This window comes from Pseudonaja textilis, chromosome 2 (assembly GCF_049901715.1).
Source record: "Pseudonaja textilis isolate UNSWEBS1 chromosome 2, rPseTex1.2, whole genome shotgun sequence".
NCBI lineage: Eukaryota > Metazoa > Chordata > Lepidosauria > Squamata > Elapidae > Pseudonaja > Pseudonaja textilis.
The window spans coordinates 35367442-35380017 of NC_141991.1; the positions used below are offsets into that span (position 1 = coordinate 35367442).

The 12576-nt window shown below is 37.5% G+C and overlaps 1 protein-coding gene across 1 annotated transcript in view; it reads right to left on the bottom strand.

Moving 5' to 3' along the window:
• Positions 1–7236, bottom strand: part of LOC113450057 (contactin-3-like) — a 196063-nt gene extending 188827 nt beyond the window's left edge. Inside the window, exon 1 of the mRNA XM_026721214.2 lies at positions 6646–7236. The gene's annotated coding sequence lies outside the window, so the exon portion shown is untranslated. The remainder of the gene's footprint in view (positions 1–6645) is intronic.
• Between the last annotated feature and the right edge of the window lie 5340 nt (positions 7237–12576).

Genomic DNA, 12576 nt, shown 5'->3' on the forward strand with positions numbered 1-12576 from the left:
TAACACGACACAAAGTTTCATATTTGAAATTATTTCTCAATCAGTGCTTTTATATATATAAAAAAGAATCTAGTATCTTGAGTTAGTTATAAAAAAATAATAAAGGCAGGATAAAAATAAATATGTCACTGTATTCAACCATGAGTTACTACCATCCACTAACTCTCCACACAGTACAGGTCCTTTATTATTTGTTAAATAAGGGATACTGTTGCAAAGAGTGCCATCAAGTGTTATTATTAGGAAGTACTGAATTGTCTCTTTATGTTAATGCCAAAGATTTTGATTAGCATTAAGGGGCTGCTTAAGTTACCCTAATATCGATGAACCAACTTTTTGAACCACTAAATATCAAAAGCTTTCCATTTCGTTCTTGCAGTTTAATATATCATTTAGCAATTGTTTTAGAATGTATCTATATAGACTCATGAATATGGTGCACACCTAAAGATAGTAAGTCTAAGAAATTTTCAGTAACACTTAAAATTCTATAGGACATTTTATTCTTTATCCTTTAAAATAAATAAAAAGGCCTTTCAAACAATATTCTGTTCACTCAAAATACAAGAATGAATGAATGAATATATATATATATATATATATATATATATATATATATATATATATATATATATATATATATATATATATATATATATATATATATATTCGTTGCTACAACTTTAAAAGCACAACTATAATGACGTGGGAAAATACCCGAACAAAGCTGAATACCATACATGTAAGTACCCGTGAAAATTTAAGAAAACACACACACACACACACACATATACATATACATAAAAGCCTACAACTAGAAAGTGAGCCGCTCTGCCCAGCCTGCATGGCTCTGGAGCGACCCTGGCAGGATGAGCAGAGAGTCTGGTGGGGAGGCGCTCACTGCCTTGGTGAGAGCTCTGCCACCGGGAAGGAGGGCCCACCTGTCAGCTGCGCTGGGCACACCAGGCAAAGCTCTTCGCGCTCTGCCCGGCGCCAGGCAGGGATGGTGGCTGGGCCCTTCTCCTGAGGTGGGCCGATCCTGTGCTGCAGCCCCGGGAGATTCGCCTCCCCAGGTGGGGTTGGGCTGCCCTCTCAGGCAGGGGAGGCTTTGTTGTAGTAGGCTGTCGTTTTTAAAATAATTCGCTTTACCTTTGAAGGCAAAGGGAAGGCAGCGACAGGAGCGCCTGAAGCCAAGTGTCTCCGCAGGGCTCTGGTTGCAGGGAGGAGCCCTGGCTGGCCGCACGTGGCTGCGCCAAACACCGTGGTATTGCTCTAATGCCGCGGCAGCAAGGGAGAAGGAAAAGAATGGTGGCAGAAGGTCTCCCAATATGAAGTGCCCCACCAACTCAGGCAGCACCATATCCAGGCATGCAACAAAAGTGCTTCCTAACGGCAAGCCCCCCTGCCATCCCACCCCCCCATTTCACATGTTTAATATGGGCCTTAATTTGGGGGGAGGGGCTTAATTTGATTTTATGCCAATAAAACATGGTGGGGCTTCCTATTGGTGGAGGCCGTATTGTTGGAGAACACGGTAGTCCTTTGATACTGAAGTTATATGAAGTGGTTTGATCTTTGTTCCTGGATTTTTAAAATATTTTGAAAAATCTATTTTAATCCTCGAATCGAATTGTTGTATTGCATTTCATCTTTCTTCAAAGTATTTCCATTTTTCCTTTGATAGGGCTATGATATTCAAAACTTTGTATAATTCTTTGGACTAAGTTCCAGAAGACAGTGGCCATATTTTCAAAAATTCCAGGAATAAGAAGAGCACATAGAAGATTGGGTTCCTCCTCAAATTACAGTGTGGTATTAAATAGGATGCCATGATACATTTTATTACTTTTATGAATGACTTGGATGAAGAGGAATGCTTATTAAACTTACAGATTCTACAATCAAAGAAGGATAGCCCTGGAAGAGAAAATGTCAGCATGAAAATGAATTAAATTAGGTAAGAATTTTTATGAAAAAAAATAGAAACAAAATAGAATTGTACACTTCCATGTGCTTTACTAGAATGTATGTACCTTCAAAAAAGGCATCCGTGCCTTTTGAGCAATTCTCATCTAAATTACAGCACATTTCATTCAACAGTTATTTCCAATTTTTTGCATAAATTTTGAGCACTGAATGGTTGCTATGGGGAAGAAGTAATTGGAAAATGTGTTCTTGTCAGCGATGTTGCATAGATAGATGATAGATGATGGATGGATGGATGGATGGATGGATGGATGGATGGATGGATGGATGGAAAAATAGACAGATCTGTAATTTTTTTCAGACAGAAACAAGAGGTAATCTATATGTAACTGTTAACTATGTATTTTTTTAGACATTAGCAGACAAAAAAAAATAGTTTTCCAAGTAAGACTAGAAGTAATATAGATTTGACCATGCATTATTTTTCAGTGCTCACAGACACAGAAGTATATGAAGGAAACAAATCATTTTATGATAGCCATAGGCAATAAGTTACATAATCATGCATGTAATGCTGATATACACTTATTTCATGCAAACAAAGCAGAATAACTTGATTAAAAATACATAGAAATTAAACTGATGCATGCAAAATGATGTGGATCATTCATTTTACAAATAAATATTGATACTTGTTTTTTCATATATTTCTGAGTAACCCCCAAAAAAGATCAATTAGTCCCAACTATAGTGTTTTTCATAAATCCAATGTAAATTTAGTTGAGATTAATTAATTAATCTACAGCCAGATTTATCTAATAAATCTATTCCATAAAGATTTATATATATGTTCAAATACAGTTAGGAAGAAAAGCAATCCAACTTATATAACAAAATTCAGCTACTCCTAACAAGAGGAATATTAAAGAGCACTCAATGGACTACTCCAAATTCTATTCGGGTTCAATCCCATGGGATTCTGAAATAGATTTCATTATGAATGTTTTGGTATAAGAATTCAAACCTTTTTTTGTTTCTAGAGAAAGGAAAGCAATGTAATTATGATTTTCAAACTACTACAGCTTGAAAAAAAATAATGACAGGTGAAATATCATTGTCTTCATCAAAACCTTATCTCTTTTCCTTTAATATTGAGCCTCCCGTGCTTCCCAATCTCTCTTAAATAATTTTCTGATGCTCCAGAACCGGTGGAGGGAGTGACAAGATTAATATGCCATTCACTTTATTTCCCACACAGAAATGTGCCTAGTTTTACAAAATCACAAGATGTAGTCTATATGCTATCTAATCTCAAGGCTAATTGAAAGTATCCTGACATTGCAGTATTTAAAGCCTTATATATTTCTAAATAAGAACTGTGCTCTATAAGTCATATGGAAACAGATCTGAAAATACCAAAAAGTCTTTCTGTCTTCCTAAATCACTTTCTTAGTATTTTGAAAAACTACAAAGTCTACCCTGTTTCTCCAACAATACGGCCTTCCCCCAATAAGAAGTCCCAGCATGTTTTATAGGCATGAAATGAAATTAAGGCCCGCTCCCTAAATTAAGGCCTATATTAAAACATGCGAAATGGGGGGAATGGTGGGGGGGCTTGCTGTTAGGAAGTACTTATGTTGCACACCCGGATATGGTGCTGCCTGCATTGACCCCGATACGAAGTGCCCCACCAACGCCGAGGTCAACATCCAAGCCGTCGCCACCCGCCCAAAGATGCAAGGGAGGGGAATTAAGTCATCCCCGAAAAGACAGCCTAGCCATTTTTTCGGGGCTCAAAAAAACATAAGACCCAGCCTTATTATATGAGAAACACGGTAGTTGTGTCCCAACTTTAAGACATGACTAATAATTTGCCTGCAGGTTAAGAGTTAACATTCTAGCTTCAGTTTCTGTCAAGCACTATTTTTAAAGCTTATTTTTTTAATAGATTTGAAGCCAAGCTTTCTTTAGAATATATGTTCACACCTATCTACAGGCAACCCACAAATGTTATTTGCAATGTGATAAAAAACAGATTGAACCTTTGTTAGAAATTCTTACTTCTTGAAATAATTCTTGTAATAATTTTAGATAATTCTTATGTGGAAACTCTTCTGTGCATTGCTCTCAGTCAACAAGTTTCCAAAGTGCCTATAAACCTTGGACAGAATAGTATAATACAGGTATTTATTAAATAGATTTATAGAACCATCTATCTATCAGTGGAACTTTGAGCAGCAAATGTAGATTGAATTTTATCATCACATCTTCAATGTGCAAGTCTACATGAATGTATGGGAATTCATGGAGGGTTTTCTAGCTGAGAAATTTCCATATGAACAGTCAAAATTCTGGTCTGCTCCATTTGCACTTTTTGCATGGATGCAAACAAAGCAAGCTACCAATCAGAAATTCTTTACTATTGTTAAAGACTATATTTAGAACTATCGGCATATAAAACAGGATCTGCTAATTTGGGAAGAAATCAGGATGGAATGTTACCGTAGCTATACTCAACCTGTGGGAAAATATTTACAGTAGTGCAAATCTATATACTTTGAATATAGTACTATACAATTCAGCAGACTTTACCTCCAAGTAACAGCATAGAGATTAAAGCCAGTCTATGCATATAGAGGTAAATTTGGTAACCAGAAATAAACTCTTTTGAATTAAATGGGCCTTGTTCCCATATATTTAAATACAAATTGCAGCAAAATGCCATATAAAGTCATCTGTGATCCAGTCCAGGAAAACATGAATTATTCAAAACCACTGAATGCAGTTTTTTTAAAAATCCATAGTACTGCTAATTAATCTACCATTGCAACAAAATATAGAATACAATGTAGCAGAGTACAAAACAGAATTCAACAGAAAAATGAGCAAACAGATAAAGCCATATTTTTTTTAAAAAAACCAGTCTAATAAAGAAGGCTTTAAAAAAACATGTCTTGCTGAATATGCTGAAGACTCAAATCATAAACCACAGAGAAAGATTCCTGAACATTGTAAGTAGAGCTATCCATCCAAAAACTATACAAACTTAACAAACTGTGCAATGAATGAAAAAAATACTAAACTACTGAAGCAAATTTGTTATTGGCAATTCCTGTCCAAAGCTGGCAAAACACAAAACAAAGTTAATTACTCTCAAGTTGTCTTGTTGACAAGTGTTAGCAAATCCATTTTTTCAAACCTTCCCAACTGTATTCAACAAAATAAAGTCACAGTTCATGAAAAGGATTTTTTTAATCAACAGCAGAAAGCATGTGACCCCTAGTGCTCAGTCAAGCTAAAGCAAAAAAGAGATTCTGTCTGTAAACTAGCATTAAAAATGAATTGAAGTAGAGCAACATTTTCCTCCTGTATAACTCATGCTAGCAAAATGGGGTATATAGGGAAGTGAGGATTTAAGTTTTTTAGAAAATGTACTTGATAATGCAACCTTGTTATTTATCATAAAAATTTAAAAAACATCCATGAGGGAACTATTATTCCCTTATAAGTCACTTTTAAAGTTTTAAAATAAAGCAAGCATTTCTTATGCATGGGTGATGCTATGGGCTAAGGACAGTTCTCACTTCTAATTCCTGATAAGATAAAAACACTTGAGAGAATTCTCCCATTCTGTTCTAGGTGAGCTTAAGCTGACAATGCAACAAGAGATGATCAAGGTTCTTTGTGTTGTTACATTCTCCTCTGTACATTATGGTTTCAAGTTAACTAAGTTTCCCTACACGCTGCCCATTATTTACAAGAATAAAGATAATGTACCATGCAGAGAGTACCACTTCAAATTCATAACCTTCTGACTTCATTGTTTACAACAGGGTAGCATTTCAGCCCCCTGATGGGCTCCAATGATAAAGTCTCCCCAATCTTACACCTTCAATTAAGTAAAATTACTTGCACTATACCATACATTTGATTAAAAGACTCAACCTCATGGGGCTTTCATGGAATTTACTACTAAGGCATTTAGTGACAAAATGCCATTGTACATTTATAATTGACATCTGCTCAGGATATCTGGCATTCTTATATGACTCATTCTATACTCTCCCTACTGTACCTTCAAAGACAATATACAGCTTTGGTGAATCTGGTTTTTGCAGGTATTTATTCTTACATAATGAAGTAAGGACAGGAGAGGGGGAGAATACCGAAGAAAACAAGAGCAGATACTGTAATGCTGCATTCAGATGCTGTCTCCAAGATCCACTCTTGCAGTCTTTTCCTTCTTTTGGTAGGAATTAGGTAGCCTTCATTTTCCCTTGGCAATATTAAAAAAGGGAGCTTCGGAAGCCAAAGGGGGGGGGGAGAGGGGGGAGAATTCAAAACGGTTCGCTCGTTTCAAGGCATAACGAACTCATTCGCAGGTCCTCCTGGAAATAAGATCAGGCTAAAGGAAAAGATACCGCGAAGAGAAAACTTGAGCTCATTTAATTTAAAGATGCACCTTTACAGGGGTTTGCCCTGTACGTGCCGATCGCATAAGGTCAGGAAGGAAAACGTTTCGCTCCCATTCTGAACTCCAGTGACTGAACTGGCAGCCCCCAAATAGCGCGAACAAATTAATTAATTAAAACAAATAATAAATGCGCCCCCTCCCCCCAAAACTTTACTTTCAAAGTTTATGAAGGGGGGAAGATGAATGTGATAAAACGTACTACCTTCCTCACCCTAGATTTCCCTCCCTCGACCAATGCAACTCACCCAGAAAAAGCCCCGCAAGGTGCTCACTCCCGCAGGACGCAAAATGAAACCGGGGTTCGGACAGCGCCCCCCACTAGGGGTCGCCCCTTCGGAAAAAGTTTGCCTTCTCAGCTCTCCTCCGCCTGCCCTTCTGCTCCTTTCCCGCCGCCTACCTGCTCTCCTCAGGCGGGGCTCGCCTCGGTCTTCGTTGCTTTCCCTACGCAAAGGGCAGCGGCTAGTTTATAATCCGGGCGGCTCTTCCTTCCAGCGCCCGCCGTCTCTTCTGGAGCCCTCAAGCAGTGCAGCGCTGGCAGATTAACAAGCGACGCGGACGGGAAGGAAGGCGAGCGGGGGCTGAGGCGGGAGTGCGCAGAGCCAGCTCCTCCAAAACCCGCGAGCGAGAGAGCGCGCGGGCGGGCGGGCGAGCAAGCACCTGCTTTCGCGCCGCGCCGGAATTTCTCTCCCACGTTCGCGCGCCCGCCTTCCCAGATGCACCTCGCGCAGCTCCGGCTTTTGTGCCGCGCGCCGCCCGTCTAGCTCGGGTTCTTCTCTTTTCGCGCCGTCTTGCGACCGCCGCCGCCCCTCAACGTGCCTTGCCTCCCCAACCGCCCCCGCTCCACAAGGTGGTGTCACTTGTCGCGAAGAAAATTTGACAGAGGAGGAGGAAGCACGTTACGCGCGTGTACGTGTAGGTAACCTAACTCCAGACCGTGGCATTTGGGGATAGGTAGGGGAAACAAGGCGCGCGTTCTTCCTTCCCTCTGAAGAGACTAGCCTGGCAGTTCTTCCACGGGCCTTTCTCCGTTGGCTGAATCTTTGTAGCTACTTTAATAAGTGCTAGGCATTTTTCATAGGTTGCATCCTGTCCTTTCTCCCACACAGGCACCTTTCTTTTCTATGCCCTTCTCTTCTGTGGAATACACATACATACTGCACGCACCAGTAACTTTAACAAGCCAAGATGACGTCAAAATGATGGCACATTGCACAACTGATATGAGGGTTTGTTGATTAACATGTATCTATTTGCCTCCCTTTTCCCCACCCCTGAACCCTTTGCAAACACGCATAACTGTCACACCATCTCCTTTCAGGGCAAACCATGTTATGCGTTCTCATTAATTTCAGCATTCCCTTACCTAAGAGATTTTAAATCAGTCCACCAAAATACCTTTTTAAATATTTCCTATCAGCCTAACTACGTTCTTCATGATACTAAATTATGTTCATTTAATTGGAACCAACTTTCACATCTTATTTTCTTACATTCATTTCTCATTCATAGCAATGGAACAGTATCGTCTGCATTTTTCCATATAACAATTGTATTCTGCAAATATTTTAACTTATTTCTTTTACTTTTTTCCACAGTTTCCATACCTCTTTATTATTATTCACAATACAAAAAATCTGTCTCCTATTCAGATTCTCTATCCTTATATTTTTCCTTCGATCATTTTATATTCATTCATTTGCTATATGCTCATATGAAAGTATTTACTTCTTTTAAAAATCTTAATGTTAGACTTTTTTCAAAGCAGATATTAAATAGTCAACTGTTCTTATTTATCCTTGGTTATCTGAATGGCTCAATTACTTTTGCTGTATTATCTTACCTGGTTTGCAATAATCTGTTCATACCATCTACCACAATAATATTTTGTCCCAAATCATATTCAAAATATTGTACATTTTTCCCACATAGTCATTCTGGTTCTTCTGTTATTATTACTTGCATGCAACTATCACCAACATATGGATTCCTTCTTTCATAAACAAAAACAACAATCTAGATAGGAACAGCTGATGCTCTGTAAAATAAATTTAGTTCTTTCATTTACAATGGAATATACACCTTCACTTCCCACATGTGTTCATCTGCTCCGATCCACAAAAATAGATTCAGAGTAACAGGAGCTCACCCCATTCAGATCTATGGAAACATTTTCCATTGTGCTAGTTTCATAATCACAACAGCATATCTATTTCTCTTTCATTTTCTTTCATTTTTTTCCTTTGGCTCCTTACTGTGTACTTCTCTTACATTAAGTATTTTACTCTTCAGTTTTCTTATTTATTTAATCCATTCAGTATAACAAAATGCATTTATCAATTATTTTTATTTAGCATATTTATATAGCCGCTGTCTCACAAAAAAAAGGTGTGTCTAAGCAAAATACAGCATGACAAGAGCTAAAAACTATGTAACAATCTTAAAAACAAATATAAGTGAAATAAAGGTTGATGCAATGGCTCAGGAGTTAAAGACGCTGAGTTTATGAATTGGAAAATTGACAGCCTAGGTTCGACACTCAAGCATCGCATGACAGGTGATTTCCCTTTATTTGCCCAGCTCCTGCTAATCTAGCAGTTCAAAAGCCTGCAATGTGAGTTGATAAATAGGTACCACTTGGGAAAGGAAGGTTAGTCCATATTTTCATGCAGGCGACATAATAATGGTGTCTCTCAGACAACATAGGCTTTCTAGGCTGAGATAAGAGATGAGCACTGCTTCCTTGGACAGGGCAAACTTTTTAAAATTGAATAAAAGAATTAAAACATAAAAACCCAAAACTGAAGGAAAGCAACATCTACTTAATTTTGTACAACTGCCTTGCAGGCTCCTCAACTCAAGGTTGATGGAAAAAAACATGTTTTAAGAACTTCCTGGAAGGCTAACAAAAATTGAATGAACCTCACTTCAAGAGTAATGAAGTTCCAGAAGGTGGGAGCCACATCAAAAAAAGCGCATCAACTGGATCCCACCAGATGAAGCTCTTTTGGTGATGGAAATTGTAACATAACCGTCAGCATAGCTACTTGACCTGGTGTAGAGATAATTGGGAAAAGACATCCCTCAAATATCCTGGTCCCATGCTAGTATGAAAGGTCAAAAATAATACTCCATATTGCACACAGAATTATTAGAACTGTTTCTCAGGTATGTAATTTAGAAAAAAATAATGCACAGAATTCGGGCTATAAGGATTTAAAAAGTAGCAATTAGCAACTGTTTAAAAGTTGTAATTAAAATCAAGTAGAGGTAGATTTACAATGAGAACCATCTTGGTGTAGTGGTTAAGGCAACAAGCTAAAAAACAAAACACTTTTTGTTCTAGTCCTACCTTAGGAACAAAGCAGACTTGGTGACCTTAGACTCTTAGACCTGGAAGAAGACAATGGCAAAGCACTTCCAAAAAGAAACTAAAATCTTATAGTATCTCTGGACCCCTGCATAACTGGATAGAAGCATTCCTGTCAAACAGACAACAAATGGTCAAAATTGGGAGCGTCCTATCAAATTCTGTACCTGTCAACAGTGGTATCCCCCAAGGCAGTGTTCTAGGACCAACTCTCTTCATACTCTACATAAATGACCTCTGTGATCATATTAAGAGTAACTGCTTTCTCTTTGCTGATGATGTAAAGCTGTTCAATACCACAGACAATACTGCTACCCTTCAGAAAGACCTCAACTATATATCAGAATGGTCAAACAAATGGCAACTTCAAATCTCAACAAATAAATGCTCTGTCTTACATATTGGCAAAAAAACCCAGAAAATAAAATACAGGCTGCATAGTCAAGACCTTGTTGATGATCCAAACTCTGTCAAGGATCTAATAATCTAAGTGCTAGAGCCCACTGGAACTATATAGCCAAAAAGGCATTAAGAGATGTTAACCTAATCTTACGTAGCTTTTTCTCTGGTAATATTACACTACTAACTAGAGCATACAAAACATTTGCTAGACCAATACTTGAATACAGCTCATCAGTCTGGAACCCACATTACGTATCTGATATTAACACAGTTGAGAAAGTCCAGAAATATTTTACAGGAAGAGTTCTCCACTCCTCTACTCATTGCAGAATACTTCATGCCACCAGACTTGAAATTCTAGACCTAGAAAACTTAGGACTACGCTGCCTTCGGTCCGATCTAAGTATAATATATAAAATCATACATTGCAATGTCCTACCTGTCAATGAATACTTCAGTTTCAACCATAACAATACAAGAGCAAACAACAGATACAAACTCAAGGTTAATTGCACCAAACTTGATTGCAGGAAATACGACTTCAGCAACAGAGTGATCAATGTCTGGAATACTCTACCTGACTCTGTGGTTTCTTCCCCAAACCCCAAAACTTTAACCTTAGACTTTCTACTATTGACCTCACCCCTTTCCTAAGAGGTCTGTAGGGGGCGTGCATAAGCACACCAATGTGCCTACCATTCCTGTCCTATTGTTTCTTTTATTTTTCTTATATGTATCCACGTATTCATAACTATGTTTTTACTTATACCTATTATCTTGTAAGCAATTGACAAACCAAATAAAATAAATAAAAATAAAACCTTTAAAGAAATTGCAAGAACTGCAGACAGTCTCCAAAAGTCAATACTGACTTAAAGGTCACACCAACACATATAGATGACAAAAATTAGAGTTTGCAAATGGAGTGAAGAAGACATTTACAGCACTGAGCTGTTTTTCAGGCAAAAGCTCCAAAATGCCAGAGAATAGTGGTCCCACTGAGTTTTCAATAAAAATTCAGTCTCATAGTGATCTGGCCAGTGTGCTTTCATTTGAAGAAAAAGATCAAAATGTTTGAAGCAGACAACAGTCTACATGGCATAATGAAGTGTCTTCAAGACTGCCATCCCAGTATGGGCAAAGTCCCTTGGAATAAAGAATTTCCTACAATGCTTTCAGAAATAGCAGAGGACATATATTGCATCCAGAGTTTTGTTAAGGGTAATAGCAGAGAGGGAATAGTGATATATTTTAAGTATTGCTCATATTCCACCCTGCTTTTTATTAATGCATACTAAGGGGCTACTTTGTCATCTCCAATTGCACTTAGATCAACTTGTATGGGAATATCTGTTACCCTTTTCTTTAAAGGCTGGAGAGTTATTGAATTGCTCTCATGAGTCAAAATCTCTAGTGAGTGCCTGTCCACATGTGCAGAAATGACGTCTTAGTATTGCAAACCAGTTAAGGATATTTCATAGAAACAAACATCATTTGTTCAATCAGGATTGCTGAAAATCTAGAAGAGACTTGAATTTGACCCAGCATTTAAAAATTCTAAAAAGTGATAGATGTTCTGATAGATTGAATGCCTGTCTTGGCTCAAAGAAAGTCTGGGAGAGTACCTTTTTGAACTGTCAAGATGGATCTTAAGAAATCATTTTGAAATTTTCGAATTAATTGCTGAAGCAAAAAAATGGGGGCAGGTTTTATTTAAATATAATGTAGTGCTGATAGAATTAAATAACCACCAGCAGAATACTTCCATTTAAATAATTAAGAGACATGATCTGTTGTTAATGTTGAATATACTTGCTAGAGATGAATAGGGGAGTTTCTTTTTCTTACTAATCCCCCCGTTTTTGGGAGAAGTGTCTGCATTTAAAAACGTTTTAAATATATTTTCTATTATATTCTTCTAATCTGTTTTAGAATTTCATCTAAAATTATTCTTAATAAAATTATTCAAAAATGTTTGTTTTTTTAAGATCAAATAATTTTATTGATTATTTATTTACCAAGGTCAATACCAGATGTACCATGGATATTCATTTCCACTGCCCATCATGTTTTTCATCAATAAAATAGAGAAAAGGTTGACTAGATTTGTCAGGATCGATCGTATCTGTGCCTTCATGCAGCAGCAATCTGGCACATTTTGGCTAATATGCCACTAGTGTAATCCAGTTTTACCCCAAACTTGTTCATACTTTTCTAGGCAAGCTTTGGTTTCTAATCTTGTAGGATAGTATGCCATTTCTCACATTTCTCCTATTTCAGAGGAACACTCTTTGCTGAGACTCATATGTAGACTTCTTATATAGACTTGCCTTTTTGAAGATTGGAACAAAGCAAATGTGCTGTAAAATGTGTAAAAAGTGTAAAATAAACACATTTACAAATATGT